The 21,121-nt window shown below is 38.4% G+C and overlaps 1 long non-coding RNA gene across 1 annotated transcript; it reads right to left on the bottom strand.

Moving 5' to 3' along the window:
• Positions 1–1,562: 1,562 nt before the first annotated feature.
• On the bottom strand, positions 1,563–19,996 carry LOC124286901. Its single transcript, XR_006901146.1, has 3 exons — positions 19,918–19,996; positions 4,065–4,075; positions 1,563–1,572 (listed from the first exon to the last, which is right to left on the bottom strand). It is a non-coding gene; the product is annotated as an uncharacterized LOC124286901 (long non-coding RNA).
• Between the last annotated feature and the right edge of the window lie 1,125 nt (positions 19,997–21,121).

The following is a 21,121-nucleotide window of genomic DNA, read 5'->3' as shown; positions in this document are numbered from 1 at the left end:
ACACCAGAAATGATCTTCACACATTGTACCCTGTGGGGAATTGAACCCGGGCTTTCGGCGTGACGAGAGAACGCTTAAACCACTAGGCTACCCCACCGCCCCGTCAACCAATCTGATGTGTGTGAATAAGTAAGCATGTTGGACCTAGTTTTCAGTAACATCCCTGCAATATAAGGTCGGACACAAATATTGAACTTGAACGTTGTAGCCATTGAGGAAACACACTTCGGCCTTCGGTTTGACGAGATTTACCCATTACGCTACTCTACTTTCCACTTATTAACGAAACCTATCAACATGTCATGTTATTTGTTTTTAAGAAAGGTTTCTTATGGATTTGGGAAGGGTTTTGTGACTTATATTTACTCATACATATTCCAAAATGATGATATTTTCATTGTGGATAATTTCGATAAAAATATATTTCTAAGACAGCAAAATACGTCTCATTCGTAGGCATCCACGATTTTTATGTCTTGCCCCTCTAAGTGACTGGTCTCATAAAACTGAAGTTTTTCAAAGATAATTATTTTCAAATCTTTTCTTCCCCAAAGAATTTGAATAACAAAACCGCTTAATAAGTGAGGCACCACTTTTTGTATAATACCAGTCTTGTATTTTCATCATATTTGTTTATTTTGTCATGTTACTATGCATCGTTTCTTCGCTTGTAATTTTCGATATTGAGATGAAGCTTCTTGCAAAGTCTTCGAGCCATAATAGCTGTCATTCCGTCAATTTTCCAATTTTGCGTTTCATCTCGAAAGAGGGGAGAGAAAAATCACTTTTGAGATGCTACTAGCAACAAATCAGCATATGATCGCTATAATATCCAGTCAGTTTAGCAAACATTTTCTTTTAAACCTTCACACAAAATGGTAACAAAAACTTGGAATTATCATGACGGTGATATCCTTGGGGAACCCTTTGATTTGGCCGTTGGGATAAAATGGAAAATTATCGCAGTTCTCTGTCGATCTGTAAGCACTGGTAACTGGTTCTTTTGTCTACAAAGATATTTGAAGGACCAAATATTTCGGAACATGGATTTTTTAAAAATATCTTATTTGATATTTTCGTTTTTTATATTAACACCTTTTTAAGGCTCTCTTTGTGTTCAGACTGAAATGTTTGATGTTGCACGTTTTGAACATGATAGTCGTTATGTTATGATAACATTACCCCATCATTTCATTTTTATTCATGGAAATTTGTCAGTAAGGTATAATTTGTCAGTAAGGTATAATATTTATACGCATATTTATTGCTTAGTCAGCAAGCGTCACACAAATATTCCTTCAGGGAAAGGGACGGTGGTGTAGCCTAGTGGTTAAAGCGTTGGCTCGTCAGGCCGAAGACCCGGGTTCGATTCCCCACATGGGTGTAATGTGTGAGGCCCAGTTCTGGTGTCCCCCGCCGTGATATTGCTGGAATATTGCTAAAAGCGGCGTGAAACTATACTCACTCACTCACTCTTCCTGAACATATAAAGAGCATCTACTTAATTTATAGATTACATGGTGCTTACTGGTTTGAACAACGATACCCGTGAAGATCCGGGTTAGAATTGATCTGCAGCAACCCATGCTGAAAGGCGACTAACGGGATGACTTGGTTGACACATGTCATCGTATCCCAATTGCGTAGATCGATGCTCATGCTGTTGATCACTGGATTGTGTGGCCCAGACTCGACTAAGTACAAACCAGAGCCATATTGCGGGATTATTGCTGAGTGCGGTGTAACTAAACCCAATCACTCATTGAACATTGAACATTGAACTCATTGAACTCATTTTCAAAGATAGATTACTTTTAGAGAAGAGACGGGTCCGAGGCGTATTCATGTGACCCCATTCCCCGCTCGAGGTGTCATAATTGCTTGGCAAGTTTTGACACATCAGCAAGCTTCATTGAAATCATGTGCAGAACGTCTCTACCCTTTGATTCATCTTCCTGATCCGCATCAGAATAAACACCAGAAGTGTAATGTGAACAAAGCAATCACTTCCAAGAAAATATGGTTAGCGCCCGCTCTGGGACTGCCATAGTTCACCATCTCGCCCTTCATTTGTCGCCATTGTTTCCCCGGCGTCGCGGGGTTTGTGTATCGTGTCGTGGCTGTCGCATGCAGTGACGGGCTGTAGCTCAAGCCGTCTTCCATGGCTATCAAATGACATTCTCCTTTTGTAAGAATTGCCTGCTCTCTGGAAGCAACAAGACTCCGATTTAGGCTTTTGTGAATTAAGTCCCGCAATTCCTGGAATTATTACCTCTGGAGAATATACCTAACAGTTATTAAGTGTACCGTTATGTTAATAAAACCCCTTTATTTTCCGGAAACCTTGTCTTATTCATTTCGTGCTTATCAAATACGACATCCATGGTAGTTGGCATCTATTTCAATGTCCAGAGCAGAGAAACAGGTGCATACCTAATACGTATCTATAAGTAAGGAGAACGAGAACGATAGACAGAAAACAAGCTGTGAGACCATGCATTGGGTTTGCCCACCATGTTACCCTATTCTTAACTATGAATAATTATAACGTTCTCTTCCAGGGCAGAGGAAGAGTTACCTGCACTTGGTCTAACAGAAGATGAGACGATATCATTGGTGGACTATTTGTTGAAGTCTCTACGGAACCAGAGAGTGTAAGTGCATATACACGTAGCCAAAAACAGCACACTAATATAAAAAAAACTTCAGTTACTGTATATTCAGATACCTCTATTTATATGTGAATGTTGGGTTCCGCCGGTCGCGACAATCTTTACAAATTATCACACTTCACTTTTCTTTCCACCGCGGTCAAGAATATTCCAGACTTATAATATAATTGTGAATTTATAATGCGCCTTTTCCTTGTACATCTGATTATTATTATCCCGGATAACCCAAGCTGCCTGTGAGGCGCTAGAAGGTAAATGGCCACATGACTTATCCCACCGGGTACCCATTTTCTGCTGGGCGAACGGAGGCAATTTTGAACAAACCCAATTGCCTAAGGTGAGATCATATGTATCACATGTGCTTCGTTGTGGGGCAGGACTGAAGTCCTAGGAACTCTGAGGAACCAAGTTGCCAAACATGGTCACCCATCCAATGACTCTCCGCGCCCAACGTTGTGTAACTTCAACCACCACTTAGAAAAGAAGCTTGAAAAGAATATGCGTCGGACAAGCCAGAGATTGTCAGCAAGAGCAACGGGTTCCGGGCAATATGTCACGCAGTCATCGATGTCACTTTGTATGACCAACCAATACCCTTTTGTCTGCTTGTATGAGCAACATGGAGTACTGTGGGCCAACTGTTTTCCCGACTGGCGACAAGGAACATGCACTAGTAACTGGAGATTAAGCATGTTAAGATCTCCACTGCTGGAGATTATAGAATGTCCTAAGTTGGAGATAATTACTATTTTTTAGATGTAGATTGGTTACCTGACAAGTCTAATGATCAGTGAGTGTGTGAGTGAGTTTAATTTTACGCTAGGCAACTAACGGGATCAGGTGGTCATGCTCTCTGACTTTGTTGACTCATATCATCGTATCTCAGTTGCGTAGATCGCAACCTAGTGGTTAAAGCGTTCGCTCGTCACGCAGGAGACCCGGGTTCGATTCCCCACATGGGTATAATGTGTGAAGCCCCTTTCTGATGTCCCCCGCCGTGATATTGCTGGAATATTCCTAAAATCCATACTCACTCACTCACTCAATTTTGAATGTGGCGTTAAGCAACAAACATTTCTGGTACAGCGATCTAACACAGTAACTTGTCTTTACAGAGAACGCAGAGGTCATGCTGATTTCGGGCTGATGTCGCGGCATTTTGCAGGGTCAGATTACGCCAGAGCATCAGAAGGTAACTAATGTTTTCTGATTTGTTGAGTATAATTATCACAGATAACGGAAATATATGACACGCACACATATAGATATCTGACAAGTGACACAATGTAAGTCCCATTGGTTGTTTAAAATCTTCTTGTTTTCTTTTCGTTTTCTTTCTTTTAAAATTGTTTACATATTTCTCGGGGATTGGGCAAATATAGTTCTGTATACAGTTTCAAGACCTTTTGTTTCTATAACCCGGCTTTTATGTGATTTTACTGGGGTCGGGTGGTCAGGCCAGGTGACTTGGTTGACACATGTCATCGTATCCCAATTGCGTAGGTCGATGCTCATGCTGTTGATCACTGGATTGTCTGGTCCTGACTCTATTATTTATAGTTAGCCGTCATACAGCTGTAACAACACTGAGTGTGGTGTTAATACAACAAACAAACAAACAAACAAACCGTTTTTACAGAACAACACAAGGCCCATGTAGGTTGACAGCGCGAGAACCCGAGAGAATCGCCCTCGTATTATACTACTAACCGAATCTCAGCTTTTCACATGTTTAGCGTCCAATAGGAACAGAGTTCGACGTGTAACGGATCTGGTCATTTGTCGTAAATTTACCTTCTCAAAAAAGTTCCCCATGGTCACATGCAGTTAATGATAAGTTGGACCCCTCACTTATATACATGCCCTATGCGTGCCTGGACATATTCTGACATCAGTATATTTACCCTACCACAAATGATAGGACTTGAGCTCCTTTATATACAATTAGTGTCTTGAGGTGAATCTTTATGTTTCTTTGCATTACTCCAGAATACAGCTATCACATATGTATCATTTAATGAACGAGGCTAAAAAAGTCAATCTTGAACATTTTCCATAAATATAATTATATGTACATAAGAGCACAAATGGTAGCATTCTTAATCCATCGTGTTGTTTATTGTACCAACGTGTTTTTATACTGTTCGGGAATTGTACATAAAAGCTTAAAATACTACAAAACGAAGTGTGCTGAAAAGGTTTGATTTCGTTATGCTATGTTCATGTTAAAAAACCTAAAAACAACATTTTTTCTAAATTTGAACATGAGTATTTGCTAGTCTCAATCGAATTGTCTTAAAGATGTCAAACAGACCTAAAGGGTACAATATCGTCATGTATAATTGATTTACCCCATAATTGTATATTCTGTTTTAAACTGGAAACATAAACGCTCCTTTTAGCCATTGATATGTACACGAACATGATCACACAAAAGTGCAAATATGGATAAGGGGTCGGTTGTCCACCAAAAGGATATGTCTGATCATTTTACCTGTCAGAGGCAATCATGCTTATAACAAAATCTATGTTTACAGATGTACTATTAAGAAAATCAAACTAAATTTCAAACCTTTACAACAAAAAATATATAGATATTATCAAACAACAAAATTCTCAGCATTCTCTGTAAACAAGCAAGCGTTCATGCCTTTTGGTCGTCTGTACATATGTTTTTCAGCAACCCCGTGTAATGTTTTAGATATAGCATTTAAATGAAAACATAATCTTGTGTACATCTGTATGCACATATACATGCACATGTAGGTATTGTTGTTTTGAAATGAATGCAAATGTAACCAAACAGTGGAAATGAAGAAAAAGAAAGATCCGGGTTAGAATCGGTCTTCAGAAACACATGCGTGACACATGTCATCGTATCCCAGTTGCGTAGATTGATGCTTATGCTGTGGATCACTGGATTGTATGGTCCAGGCTCGATCAATGACAAACCGCCGCCATATTGCTGGAATAATGCTGCGTTCGGCGTAAAAACAACAACCAACCAACCCTCCCCTCTCTCTCTCTCTCTCTCTCTCTCTCTCTCTCTCTCTCTCCCTCTTTCTCTCTCCCCTCTCTGTGCATGGTTCCATTAAGGTATGCCATATTTCTCTTTAACGACCTCTTTAAGTCTTTTTCTTTCCCTTGCAAATTCGTTGTCCATCCACATCTCTCGCACACGATTTCCATGTTTTTCTCTCTATCATTGCAAAGAAACCTCACCCGGTATGAATCATTTCTGTCAATAAATTTGTCACCAGATGTTTTTGAATGACGGAACATAATCAAACTCACAACACGGAGGCAGATCGATGTCTTATTCTAGTATGTACACAGTCGGCTTACATCACCCGCCAAGATCTGAGTAAATGTTTTCGTAAGGCAGTAGACCCCGGAGCGAGAGAAACCACCACTGTCGTCTTCCGAACACAAACTAAACACATTTCAATGTTTGTACACGCTGCTTCATTTACTTATTTCGAATACAAAGAAAAAAGAGTTGGATATGGGCGTCGTGGAAATAAAAATAAGAACACCGGCGGTGTTATTCTCCAAGAACCCCGCTGTGCAGCCATTGTCACGCCAGCCCTGTAGCGTAAACGTAGAGACGTGTGTACGACGTACAAATTAGCCCGGATATCGATTTAGTTAAAGTTTAATATCTAAATGTTATGTTTTCGTGTTTGTGAATTCATTCATCTAGCAGTACCTATTTATCACCGTCTTCATAAACAGGAAGGAGTAAATGAAGGCTGGAATCAGCAGGCCTTTGGGACTCGAATACTGTGATTTTTCATGAAGGTTTCTCAAAGCAACCTTTACAAGATTAAAGGTCAGGCGTAGAACAGAATAATTACTTATCGTGGATTTAGAGAAATGCGTCATAAAGTTTCCAGATATACAAATAACATCATCAACTCATTTCCCCCCGAGAAACAGTTAGTCTTGAGTTATTGATGATGCTATCGATGAACTAAATGGTAGGTATTTAACCAGAGTAAGAAAGTACACTTTCAGGTCATCATTGTGATACAGTAGGAGCATAAAACAGCTACCAAACATTTGTTTTCTTCATTCAAACCATGTGCGTCACAGATGGTCTGGTACAACAAACACGTTTACCCTTTTCGCGAACAACTAGTGTCATCAATGATATTCAATGATTCGTTTATTTTCATTTCCATTTTCATCACTATTTTGCCTTTACAGCCAATGAAATCTGATTAATTCTCTGGAGTAGGAGTATTTGTAAAAGATCTCGATGGTTGGTTGGTTTGTTGTTTAACGCCGCACTCAGCAATATTCCAGTTATATGGCGGAGGTCTGTACATAATTGAGTCTGGAACAGATAATACAGTGATCAACAGCATGACTATCAATCTACACAATTGGGATACGATGACATATGTCAACCAAGTCAGCGAGCCTGACCACTCGATCCTGTTAGTCGCCGCTTAAGACAAGCATGGGTTGCTGAAGACCAATTTTAACCAGGATCTTCACGGGTTTGAATCACGATGAACGTTTAAAACACGACACTGTAAAACGCACAGAAGTTATGTAAAATACAATTTCATAACATCAAAAAAATATCAAAATACAATTTCATGTCTGGCTTTTGTTCAAGAAATCGCTGGTTTAGAGATTCATATAAGCTTTTCCAAATAGTTGTTCATGACCGGATGGACGTTGAAACAATAAAGAATGTATACAGAGGGGTGAATGGTGAGTGTTTGTATCTCGTAATGTCACGGGTGTGCATGGAGTACGTTCCCCCAAGGACCGTGAATGTGCTCGACGGCTAAACTATTTATGTGCAGCAGCGAAATTAGGCCTTGTATTAGTAATGGGTAATAAACCCAGGTCAGGGCGTACTCTATGGGAATCCTACCGTTGCCCGACTCTCTGTAGAACAGTGAGGAAGGTTTTACGCCGCTTTTAGCAATATCCCAGCAATATCACGGCGGAGGACACCAAAATGGACTTTACATTGTACCCATGTGGGGAATCGAACCCGGGTCTTCAGCGTGCCACTAGGCGACCTCTGTAGAGTAAAGGTCGCGAGGCTCTGATATTGGCGCTGTAACCTGAGCGCTCATTGGTCAGAAGTATCGTTGGTTTCCCTCTCGATGGAACCTAGGCAGTCTTTTCATTCGTTGGTTAAAAATAGCAACTACACTACATATTAACTGTGGGTATTCAAGGTGACCGAGGTGAAAGTTTATTAAATGACCATTGAAACTGTCGTGAAAAAGGGTGAAAATCTGGTGGAACTGTGCACCCCCCTTTCTCAAAAAGCTGTAGCCGCCCCTGTCAGATGGCTTGATACAGCTAAAATATTGCTGATTATGGCGTAAAACATTATCTCACTCAAGCATTCAGTGTGGAAAACTTAAAGTAAACTGTCATCTAAGCAATGCGTCATTTGTCAGCCTGTCCTTAGTGTCAAAATGTCACTTAGAAAATTTCAAATCAACATAGTGCCCTATTTTTCTTTTTCCCCAGATTTCCTCTGTATATCCGACACATATCAACTATTTGCGAACTGAACTTATTTTTATTCAAATAAAATGCTTTTCTCAGAAAGTCCCCGAGACATTTCAGTGTTTTTAGGAGATGAATTATAATGGTGGTATTGTCTGATCCCTGACATCTAACTTACACCACACCAGAGTGTTGTATGCGAAGTCCCTTAATGTCTGTCTATGGGAATGCTGAGTGGCACGTCGAAGATGACGCACTTACCACTTCGCTATTTACAGGGGTAACGGTAACGGGCCGAACAAACCCGCTAATTACCTTATCGGAAGAGCTTTTACCCACAATTCGTAGCGCCTGTGGCGTTTGTTGATGGTGAATTTAATGGCCACCACGGAAAGACGCGTGAAAACCTATACATGATTAATGTTATATAGGAGATAAACAGCCTCCAGCTTTTAATTGACGCTTTGAATGTGCTAAACAATACCTGAATTGTTGAACAAATTGAATTAATTTTGTGTTTCAGCAAATAACATCGCACAGAATCCCTTTGGACCAGGACGAAGGAAGCGTCAAGCGTAACTGGTCTGTCGACCATAGCAACAAGTTACCATGACAACAAAATGAATGAACTCTTTGAGGATCTTACTCACAATCAACTATTTAAGCCTTGGTGAATATCAAACAATGGGATATCTGTTCTTAACATCTGTCCGTCACTTTTAGCGTTACAGTCTCGCCAGTTTCCGTACAGCACGTGATTCACGGAATCGTATTACCAATATATGGACTGATCAACGAGATCATTGGTATCTGAAATAAAATCTTTGGTACCATTATCCATAGGCTTTGTTTCGTTATTTTCCCCGTTGGGATTCCTGGATAGTACTGCCGCAAAGCCATGATGGTGGAGAGAGCAGTGAACTTCAAAAGGTCAAGAAAAGAAACGTGCTTGATGTGACATTGATGGTTTGGTGTCAGGTGTCCTCTCAGTAGAATGCGTATCGATTCTATTCATGTTAAACAGTGGCAAAAACATATTAAAATGTTGAAATTGGGGAGTGAGTGAGTTTAGTTTTACGCCGCTTTTAGCAATGTTCCAGTAATATCGCGGCGGGGGAAACCAGAATGGGATTCACACATTGTACTCATGTGGGAAATGACGTAACGAACGAACCAACGCTTTAACCACTTGGGTACCCCACCGCCCTTGAACTACAGGAACATGTAGGCATTGAAAATAATTTTGACTCCTGTTCAAATATTCATTTTTCAAGGCTGACACAGAGTCATAGAGAGAGAGAAAGATAGATAGATAGAGAGAGAGAGATAGATGGAGAGAGAGAGAGAGAGAGAGAGAGAGAAAGATAAAGAAAGAAGAGAGAGAGAGAGTGAGAAACAGGTAAATCTGACAGGTAAATCTCTTTTTTTCTTTTTTGTTTCTTTCCACTTTTTGGTTACATTTGCATTCATTTCAAAACAACAATACATACATGTGCATGTATAAGTGCATATAGATGTACACGTGATTATGTTTTCATTTAAATGCTATATCTAAAACATTACACGGGGTTGCTGAAAAGCATTATGTAGAGACGACCGAAAGGCATGAAAGCTTGCTTGTTTACAGTCGAAAAATGCTGCGAATTTTGTTTGACAATATCTAATATAATAGAGAGAGAGAGAGAGAGAGAGAGAGAGAGAGAGAGAGAGAGAGAGAGAGAGAGAGAGAGAGAGAGGGAGAGAGAGAGAAGGTTGGTAGGTTGTTTGGTTGGTTGGTTGATTAGTTGTTTAACGCCAAACGCAGCAGTATCCCAGCTATATGGCGGCGGTTTGTCAATAATATTGCCTGGACCATACAATCCAGTGATCAACAGCATAAGCATCAATCAGTTTGTCTATCCACTACGTCGTGTTACGAGATATATTGGGCTGCTTAGTATCTGCGTCCAGCAGCCATTGTATCCCCGCGTTCCCAACTTCAATCACTTCTTGTCTGCAGTTTGACAACACCTTAGGTTTGAGTCTATCACCCATTGGAATCTCTGTGACCAGAGATGGCGCGGACACTGTATTTTTACATTTCACATTCACACATACGGACGTGGGTCTATGACGTTGAAAATGCATCATCTTCTTGTTTAAAAAAAAAATTGTCCTCTAATACATCATCTTCACTTGAAACAATATTTGGTGACATGTAGAATAAACCGCCATGTGCACGATGTACATTCAGGTCATCGTCAATATTCTCTGTACTTGTATTACTCCCGAGCTATCGTCCACAAGGTATTTTTTGTCAGTTTGTTTCTGTAAAGCTTAAGCTAGTTCACACAGAACCTTTTGTTCTCAACTGCCTCATAATCATTGCAGCAGAAACCTCAAAACACGCGAGAGTAGTCTGCCCTAAGTCGAGGACGTATTCCAGCGCTGTCTGTCTTTGATCTAACCGCGAGGAAGCCATGCAAATTACGATCAAGGGAAACCTCAAGATTTCATTGATCAAGTGATGCTTAAAAGCGCAAAGACAATATGCTGATTACACGACGACTGGGACTTCCCTTTTGTGAACCACTCTCTAGATTTCAACTTGTAAAGTACTGAACATACCGAATTACTTCAAGGCTGAAATCATGTTAGGATGAAGATAAAAGAAGGTGACGGAATCCCACTTAATAATAAGATCTCAGCCATTTGATATTCTGTTTGTGCTGTGTTTGTTTTCCATAAAAAACACAATCATTCAGCTGAAATACTCAAAGTCAAAATTCCTAAAGAACTTAAACCTGTTAAAATAGGTATCAACTATATTTCTAATATCATATTTGTTTACACACACACACATACATTGGGAATATGTCTCAAGGATACGGTATCTCAGTGGGCTAGCACTATAAAACCAGCTTCAGTCTGGGCTAGTAGAAGCAGCCGCACATACACATACACATGCATGCACGTCGTCATATGAGCGAAATATTCTCAAGTACGACGTAAAACCCAATTTCACCTCACCTCACCTCAAGGATACGTCCGCCAATCCGTTCTGCATCTGAGCAAATGTGTTTCTACATTCAAATAAATGTATTCACTGTCAGTTTCAATGTACTGTACAATGGGTTGTCAAAATAACGCGTAAAAAATGATCCAACATCGTCGTTAAAAGACTACGTCGTTGACAGCGCCGTGACTGGCAGAGGGTCGTTCAGACAGGAAGTCGGTACTGCCTGTTCGGAAATGATGGACGAGAACGTGTTAACCGCCAAATGGGTAAACGATCGCAAACGTCGGTATGTTGCATTCAGCAGGTTCTCCTGTATGGTTGAGATGGTCATACTTATCGGACAGCACAACATTACATCCATCTGTCTACCAACAGCTGCTGTTGTGCCGTGTATCAGCATGGCAATATCAGATACAATTCACCCCGAATTGTACAGCCTACGTGTCATTGCCATGTGTAAGTACAACAGAAAACTAAAAATAATTGCCAATACTGTAGCTGTCAAGTTTGGAACTTGCGCATACTTCAGCCCGTCTTAACATGCAGTTACATACCCGTGAAGATCCGGGTTAGAATTCAGTAACCCATAATTGTCGTAAGGGGCGACTAACGGATCGGGAGGTCAGGCTCGCTGACTTGGTTGGCATATGTCATCGGTTCCAAATTGTGTAGCTTGATGCTCATGGTGCTGATCACTGAATTGTCGGGTCCAGACTCGATTATTTACAGACCGCCACCATATAACTGGAATATTGCTGAGTGCGGCGTAAAACTGGACTCACTCAATAACTCACCTACAGTTACCGCTCCAAGAGAACAGCAAACAACTACAACCAGTCTCTCAGCAAATTTCAATCACCACATGACATTGGTACCACATGACATTGGTACCACATGACTGTCACAATCCATGTATATATGTTGTCATCCCAACCAGGATATCACTTATGGCGTCTATAATGGAACCTGGGCGTGTGTGGAACACGTGAGCGCATTGCAACAAATAACGAGTGGCTGTTGGATGATTATTATCATTTTAACTTTAGTCTCTGTGGAAACATCCAAATTAAGTTTCCGAAATAAGCCAAGGTGCCAGTCAAGTTTGACAAGATGAACAAAAAACTTTCCTCTTTGATGGAAATATGTAATTTGTGTGAAAGAATAATTGTTTTTGATATGTCTCCGTTTTAGAAAGTTTTTGTTAATCTGATTGGGGGAAGATTACGGGAATATACGCGTCTTTAAACACAGTTTTATACATGCTATACTATTGCTTCATGTAGTCATTCAATACTACGAGAATACAATTCATACCAGAGGACCATTACAGCTTTCCACAGATTTAATATACGAGAAAATACACGAGTCGGTTTACTGTTAACTGTTCTATTGGTCAATAGTGTCCACTTGGTTCCAGTTCGTACGTAGGACTCTCAGGTTTAAGAGCAATGAAGAATGGGTATCCCGAACAATATGGCAACACAGAGCCCAGAGCTCTACAGATTTCCACAACACATTTGGTCTCTGGCTTTCCAGTACAGTATTGATCTCTCTTTCAAATACCTCAAGGGGCACGCCTTCCAGAACAATTATGGGACACGCCTACCAGAACAATATGAAAGACGTTTTGCAGGATGATGTAGGTTTCTGTTCCGGAACAATATGAAACACATTTTGCAGAACGATGTAGGTTTCTGTTTCCGGACCAATATGAAACATGTTTTGCAGAACAATGTAGGTTTTTGTTCCTGGACCAATATGAAACACGTTTTGCAGAACAATGTAGTTTTCTGTTTCCGGAACAATATGAAACACGTTTTGCAGAACAATGTAGTTTTCTGTTTCCGGGCCAATATAAAAAACACGTTTTGCAGAACGATGTAGTTTTCTGTTTCCTGGCCAATATGAAACACGTTTTGCAGAACGATGTAGTTTTCTGTTTTGGCCGATATGGACCAATATGAAACACGTTTTGCATGAACAATGCAGAACAATGTAGTTTTCTGTTTCTGGACCAATATGAAACACGTTTTGCAGAACAATGTAGTTTTCTGTTTACGGGCCAATATGAAACACGTTTTGCAGAACGATGTAGGTTTCTGTTTCTGGGCCAATATGAAACACGTTTTGCAGAACGATGTAGTTTTCTGTTTCCGGGCCAGTATGATACACGTTTTGCAGAACGATGTAGGTTTCTGTTTCCGGGCCGATATGAAACACGTTTTGCAGAACGATGTAGTTTTCTGTTTCTGGACCAATATGAAACACGTTTTGCAGAACGATGTAGTTTTCTGTTTCCGGACCAATATGAAACACGTTTTGCAGGACGATGTAGGTTTCTGTTTCTGGGCCGATATGAAACACATTTTGCAGAACGATGTAGTTTTCTGTTTGCAGAACGATGTAGTTTTCTGCGGGCCAATATGATACACGTTTTGCAGAACGATGTAGGTTTCTGTTTCCGGGCCAATATGAAACACGTTTTGCAGAACGATGTAGTTTTCTGTTTCCGGGCCAATATTAAACACGTTTTGCAGAACAATGTACGTTTCTGTTTCTTGACCAATATGAAACACGTTTTGCAGAACGATGTAGTTTTCTGTTTCCGGACCAATATGAAAGACGTTTTGCAGAACAATCTAGTTTTCTGTTTCCGGGCCAATATGAAACACGTTTTGCAGAACAATGTAGTTTTCTGTTTCCGGACCAATATGAAACACGTTTTGCAGAACAATGTAGTTTTTTTAGGTTGTTTCCGGGGCAATATGATACACAATTTGCAGAACGATGTAGGTTTCTGTTTCTGGGCCGATATGAAGCAAATTTTGCAGAACGATGTAGTTTTCTGTTTCTGGACCAATATGAAACACGTTTTGCAGAACAATGTAGTTTTCTGTTTACGGGCCAATGTAAAACAAGTTTTGCAGAACGATGTAGTTTTCTGTTTCCTGGCCAATATGAAACACGTTTGGAGAACAATGTAGTTTTCTGTTTACGGGCCAATATTAAACACGTTTTGCAGAACGATGTAGGTTTCTGTTTCTTGACCAATATGAAACACGTTTTGCTGGACGATGCAGTTTTCTGTTTCCTGGCCAATATGAAAGACGTTTTGCAGAACAATCTAGTTTTCTGTTTCCGGAACAATATGAAAGACGTTTTGCAGAACAATGTAGCTTTCTATTTCCGGACCAATATGAAACACGTTTTGCAGAACAATGTAGTTTTCTGTTTCCGAGCCAATATGATACACGTTTTGCAGAACGATGTAGGTTTCTGTTTCTGGGCCGATATGAAGCAAATTTTGCAGAACGATGTAGTTTTCTGTTTCTGGACCAATATGAAACACGTTTTGCAGAACAATGTAGTTTTCTGTTTCCGGGCCAATGTAAAACACGTTTTGCAGAACGATGTAGTTTTCTGTTTACAGGCCAATATGATACACGTTTTGCAGAACAATGTAGGTTTCTGTTTCCGGACCAATATGATACACGTTTTGCAGAACGATGAAGTTTTCTGTTTACGGGCCAGTATGAAACACGTTTTCCAGAACGATGTAGGTTTCTGTTTTTGGCCAATATGTTTGCAGAACGGTGTAGGTTTCGTTTCTGACCAATATGAAACACGGCCGACCAATATGAAACACGTTTTGCAGAACGATGTAGTTTTCTGTTTCTGGACCAATATGAAACACGTTTTGCAGAACGATGTAGTTTTCTGTTTCCGGACCAATATGAAACACGTTTTGCAGGACGATGTAGGTTTCTGTTTCTGGGCCGATATGAAACACATTTTGCAGAACGATGTAGTTTTCTGTTTCCGGGCCAGTATGATACACGTTTTGCAGAACGATGTAGGTTTCTGTTTCCGGGCCAATATGAAACACGTTTTGCAGAACGATGTAGTTTTCTGTTTCCGGGCCAATATGAAACACGTTTTGCAGAACAATGTAGGTTTCTGTTTCTTGACCAATATGAAACACGTTTTGCTGGACGATGCAGTTTTCTGTTTCCGGACCAATATGAAAGACGTTTTGCAGAACAATCTAGTTTTCTGTTTCCGGACCAATATGAAACACGTTTTGCAGAACAATGTAGTTTTCTATTTCCGGACCAATATGAAACACGTTTTGCAGAACAATGTAGTTTTCTGTTTCCGGACCAATATGATACACGTTTTGCAGAACGATGTAGGTTTCTGTTTCTGGGCCGATATGAAGCAAATTTTGCAGAACGATGTAGTTTTCTGTTTCTGGACCAATATGAAACACGTTTTGCAGAACAATGTAGTTTTCTGTTTACGGGCCAATGTAAAACAAGTTTTGCAGAACGATGTAGTTTTCTGTTTCCTGGCCAATATGAAACACGTTTGGAGAACAATGTAGTTTTCTGTTTACGGGCAAATATGAAACACGTTTTGCAGAACGATGTAGGTTTCTGTTTCCTGACCAATATGATACACGTTTTGCAGAACGATGTAGTTTTCTGTTTCCGGGCCAATATGATACACGTTTTGCAGAACGATGTAGGTTTCTGTTTCTGGGCCGATATGAAACACAATTTGCAGAACGATGTAGTTTTCTGTTTCTGGGCCGATATGAAGCACATTTTGCAGAACGATGTAGTTTTCTGTTTCTGGGCCAATATGATAACACGTTTTGCAGAACAATGTAGGTTTCTGTTTCCGGGCCAATATGAAGCACGTTTTGCAGAACGATGTAGGTTTCTGTTTCTGGACCAATATGAAACACGTTTTCAAGAACAATTGGGGGCTTGCATTTCACAACTGATAATAAACACTTTTCCGTGTGGAAAGCAATGAGACAACAGTTTGTAATGAACACATTTTCAAGAACAATGGGTACTTCTTGGTTTTCCTGAGCAGTACGAAACCTTTTCCAGAACAATGGAGGTTCCAGTTCCTAAACAACTTATACGAAACACGTTTTCCAGAGCAATGCAGTACGAAACACTTTTTTTTCAGAATGTGGAGCTCGGTTAAATATACTATCTTGGGGCTTATTTTTCACTGCAGTATGGATCTATGTTTCAAGTGTAGCAAACAAAATTATGAAGGACTGAAAGCGTCAAAGTTAATAAATCGCCTTCTAGAATTGCGTGTCAAATTATTAAAATCAATATATAGAAATGTTTAAAGTTTTCCGAAATAACTAATCTCCTTTTTCAATGTACAATCGTTTAAAAGCTTTATTTAAATGGAATTGTCTGGTTTTTAAATCTTTCATCAATCAAGGGCTGTTCTCCTTGTCACTCGGCGAGTAATTTTCAAAGTTCTGATAATTTGGTCAAGATTGTTTTAGACATTGATTTAGATGGCCATACGTGCAAATACACGCATTTTACATCTTTGCTTTTGATAAAGAAAAATACATTAAGATATTGAGATGGCAGTATTTTGTTAAGGTCAATCAAAGTGGTCGATGATGGCGTTATACATTCAAAAAGTAATTGAAACAAATATTTCACCGAAACATATGTTCAGATAATCAATAATTATTTGAAATTTGTAAACGTTTCATATTTCAAGAATTTTAAATTTTATTCATTAATGCATCATATCTGTTGCATGCATCCTGAGTATGAAATGCAAAGCAACCAAAAAATTATTAGGAGTGTGTGCTGAAAACGGATTAAAGAGTTTAAAAAGTAAAAATATTCAGAACCTTGGAAGCGTATAAGCGGAACAGTCTAAAATAAATTCAACATCTACACAGATGACACTTATATTTTGGTACATGGTATTATAATCTACTGATGAGAAGGTATCATCTAGTATCGACTTGTATTTTCTCCAGTAATCAAGAATAGTTCGGGGTCTGTTTTATATAACCTCTGGCGTAATCAATAATAACCACCGTCCTCATCATCATCATCACCATCACCATTCAAGGTCTAATCAAATACGTTTGAGCAAGAGTAGACTAACGCTTAGTCTCCGAATATATAGTAACAAACAAACCCATTTAAATAGAAAAGGAGCCCCAGGGAAACGAGAGATTCAGAACCTGAGGAAATCTAGACTTGCTTCATTTAGGGCTTTAGCATTGCAGAGAGGGCTAGGCAGTAAGGCAAATAATGTGGTTCAGGGACTGTGAGACAGACATACAGAGTAAGAGTTGCATGCGGCTTCCTGATTGATATATTTGCAGAATGAACATCATACCACAAACGTTGTACATGTTAGATACAAAAGCCCCTGTATCTAAGAGGTCTCTTATATTTCTAGTTCGAGTGGACGAACAGAGAAGGAAATGCTGATTTTGTTGAAACTCAGCATAGGTTCAATCAGCTTAAGTTAAACGCCTTGGCCAAATTCACATGTTTTGTTTCTGCTCAAACTTTGATCAAAAGAAACACATCAGCAAGGCAACTATTGGAAGGATGAAGGCATTCCTCAAGTCATAAAATGTTGTACAAAGTGTTTTGTCTCTCTTGTTCAGAAACGAAAAGAAACCGACGAGGCGGGTTCACTGTTCTCTTACAATTCTAGTTCGTGTGGATGAACAGATATGGAAATCGACTACTTGACATTCTTAAACGATATCCGATCACCAGTATATGTTCATCTTCAGTTAAACGCCTTGGTCAAATACACGTGTTTTGGGTTTTTTTAATCACTTTATTTCTTTTTGATCTGGGTACAGTATATCATGCACATTTAATAAGTCAGCATTTTTGTTGCTTTATATAGGAGTCAAATTACAAAGTCATTATCTATGTAAATTGATTGTGGCAAGACGACCAAAATGTAACAAAAGTGTCGTATTTGCAGTGAGAGTATGCATTAAATTTGTGTAAGTGGTAATTTTAATTCAATTTTGGTTTCAGACTAGCGAGAGAAGGTACAATGGTTGCCAACTTTCTAGAATATATGTACTCTTTAGTTAGTATGAAAATAAAATTCAGTTCATCATTTCTTCTCTCTTTGAATCCGAGAATAATGGTTTCTGCGTTTAATTTCAAATGGGTGTCTGTTTCATTTTCAATCCATTCTAGTAGATCTTGCCACAGCTTTTTGACATGTTTGCATTCATATAATAAAAGAATGATAGATTCTATTTCAACATCGCAAAATGTACATAGTGGTGATTCTATTAGTTTGTATTTATATAAATCTTTATTGGTTGTAAGGATCCCAGGAGAATAAGGTTTTGAAGCAATCTGTGCCTAGCACTATATGATGCTCGAAATGGTATAAAATTATGTGTCTTCCATAGATTAAGAGTGATATTTGTGTTCAATTCTTTTTCCCACTTACTTTGATAAAGCAGTTTTTGGTTTATAGCTTCCTTGTGAAGAAGCTTGTTGTAAAATATGCTACATCGTTTCTTAGCTTTGAGTAGTATTTCCAAATAAGGAAGAAAAAAAAGGTAAATCTTTCTGAATATTAATTTTGAACGAACTCTTTTTTGAATATGTTTTCAATGAAGATAATAATCCTGTATATTCAAGGAAATTTGTTTTAACCCCATACTGTTCTACGAATTTTTATAAGAAAGGAATGTATGGTCATCTTTTAAGAAATCATTTATAAATTTTATATTTGACTGTAGGTAGTGGTCATATACTACTGGTTTTCTCCCTATTGTTATCTTATCATTTGCCCATATGTACTGTCTGCTGAGATGGTCATTATCATATTTACTTTGTCCTTGTAATTCAGACCAGGCTTCAAATACGTCTTTCTAGAATGGGCTTATGAGTTTTGGAATATAATGTGTCTTCAGATACAATGGTCCCATTTCTATGGGGTTTAGTTTGCTCACTGGTTGTGAAGTATATGAAAGATTATTTAATTTTGAGTCATGTGCGAATAATCTTCTGATCCATGATATTTTCTGGGACTTAATTGTTTCAAGTATAGCTGGTACTTTTGGACCACCTTTTTGGTATGCTTTTGTTATCAGACATCGTTTTATTCTATCAGGTTTACCTTTCCAAATAAAGGAGAAACATTTCTTTTGAAGGTTCACTATCGTTTCTAATTTAGGGTTTGCTAATTAGATGATTAAGTGTCAGAGTCCACATTTTCATTACTTTGTCAATTGTTTTTATTTTATCTTTATAATTCTTTTCCACCATTTCTGCTTTATTATGTTGAAATAGAAAGCCTAAGAGTACAAATAGCTTTTGAGTCCAGTCAAGGTTGTATTCTCTGCAGTATTGCAAACTTGAATATTGTTTCGAACCTATCCAAATAACATTAGTTTTGTCAATATATATTTTAAGCCCAGAGAAGGATGCGTATGTTTCAAGTACTTGTAATGTTTCCCGAAATGAGGGCTCAGACCCGTCTAAAATTATAGTTGTATGTTGTATCATCGGCAAATTGCGTTAGTAGGTATTCTAAATCAATCATCATTATTCCTTTTATGTTTTTGTTTTGTCGTAACATGTGGGCCAGGATTTCTGTTACTATGAGGAATATATACGGCGAGAGGGGATCACCTTGTCTACAACCCCGTGTAATTTGAAAGAATTATTATATTAGGAAGTATGTTTTTAATACGCGCTGATATCAAGGCTGAGGCTAGTTTATATGATATGTTTAATAGTGAAATGGGTCTGAAATTCTTCAGATGTTCGTTAGATTTATCTCTTTTGGGGATACATGTTATGAGCCTTTGTTTTTGACTTATAGATAGCTCACCCTTCCTATATGCTTCATTTAATGAATTGGTTAGGTATTTATTCATGTCTTTCCAAAATAGTTTATAGAATTCAGCTGTAAAACTAGAAGGACAAGGGCTTTTTTCATTTTTCATATTTTTCAATGCTGAAAGCACTTCATCGTATTGTATTTCGCCTTCAAGAGAATGGGCGTCGTTGTCAGATAATCTAGGTATTTCACTATCTTTGAATAAGAATTCTAGATCGACATCTTTGACATGTTTACTGGTATGTAAAGTTTCAAAATATGTCTTTGCATGGTTGATAATATCCTTTGTTTCGCTTATTTGTCCGTCATCAGTTTCTAGCTTGGTTATTGCTTTGTTTAAGAAATTCTGTTTTTCCAGAGATAGGAAGAATTTTGTTGGTTTTTCTCCTTTTTCATACCATTTTGCTTTTCATCTCAATATAATCCCTTCTGTTATGAATCTGTCTAATTTTACTTCAAGACTTTCAAGTGTTTCATTGTATTCTTCTTCTAATTTTAGTCTTTCTTTCTTTTTCTGGGATGAATATTTTAATGTGTGGCCTCGAATATTGCACATGAGTACTTCAAAAAACAATTGTTCATTTATCTTTAGTACTTTATCTCCATCTTCGTCTCGAGTGTGATATTGATCTACAGTCTCGTTAATAATACCTTGGATTTCTCGCACATATTCGGGATCATGTAACAAACAGTTGTTAAATTTCCAAAAACCCTTTCCTTTCTCAAGAGATGTAAATTCAATATGTCACGATATTACTGAGTGATCTGATCTGTAACTATGTTCTATTTTAGAGCTAATGATAGATTTTTCCATATTTCTACTGATTAACGAGGAAGGCATCTTAACGTGCTTGTTTCAAGGGTTTGGGTTTTCTCCAAGTATATCTTTTTACATCTAAATTTAATTCCCGCCAGGGATCATAAAGGTTAAGTTCATCCATCATATCAAGTACAGCTTCTTTTGAATTGGGATTATTTATATGTAAATAATTGAAGGTATCTTTTTATTAATCTTTTGACTAGATTAAAGTCACCACATATAATATTAGTTTCAGTTTCTAGACTTAGTATTTTATTTTTAATTGCCTGATAAAAGTTGGGCGTATCTACATTTGGACCATAAACATTTGTAATGCTTAATATCTCTTTCTCTGTTTTTATTTTAAGTATCAAAAAGTTGCCACTATCACTGTCTTTTATTTCTTTGAGAATTTCAAATTCAAAGTTATCTCTAAGTAAGATAGCTACTCCTCTCGACTACTTGTCGACATTCTTAAACGATATCCGA

The sequence above is a fragment of the Haliotis rubra genome, unplaced genomic scaffold (assembly GCF_003918875.1).
Source record: "Haliotis rubra isolate DU_JTF1 unplaced genomic scaffold, ASM391887v1 Scf395, whole genome shotgun sequence".
Classification (NCBI taxonomy): domain Eukaryota; kingdom Metazoa; phylum Mollusca; class Gastropoda; order Lepetellida; family Haliotidae; genus Haliotis; species Haliotis rubra.
Note: the sequence above shows the minus strand (reverse complement) of the source record. Positions and strands in the feature narration are given on the sequence as shown.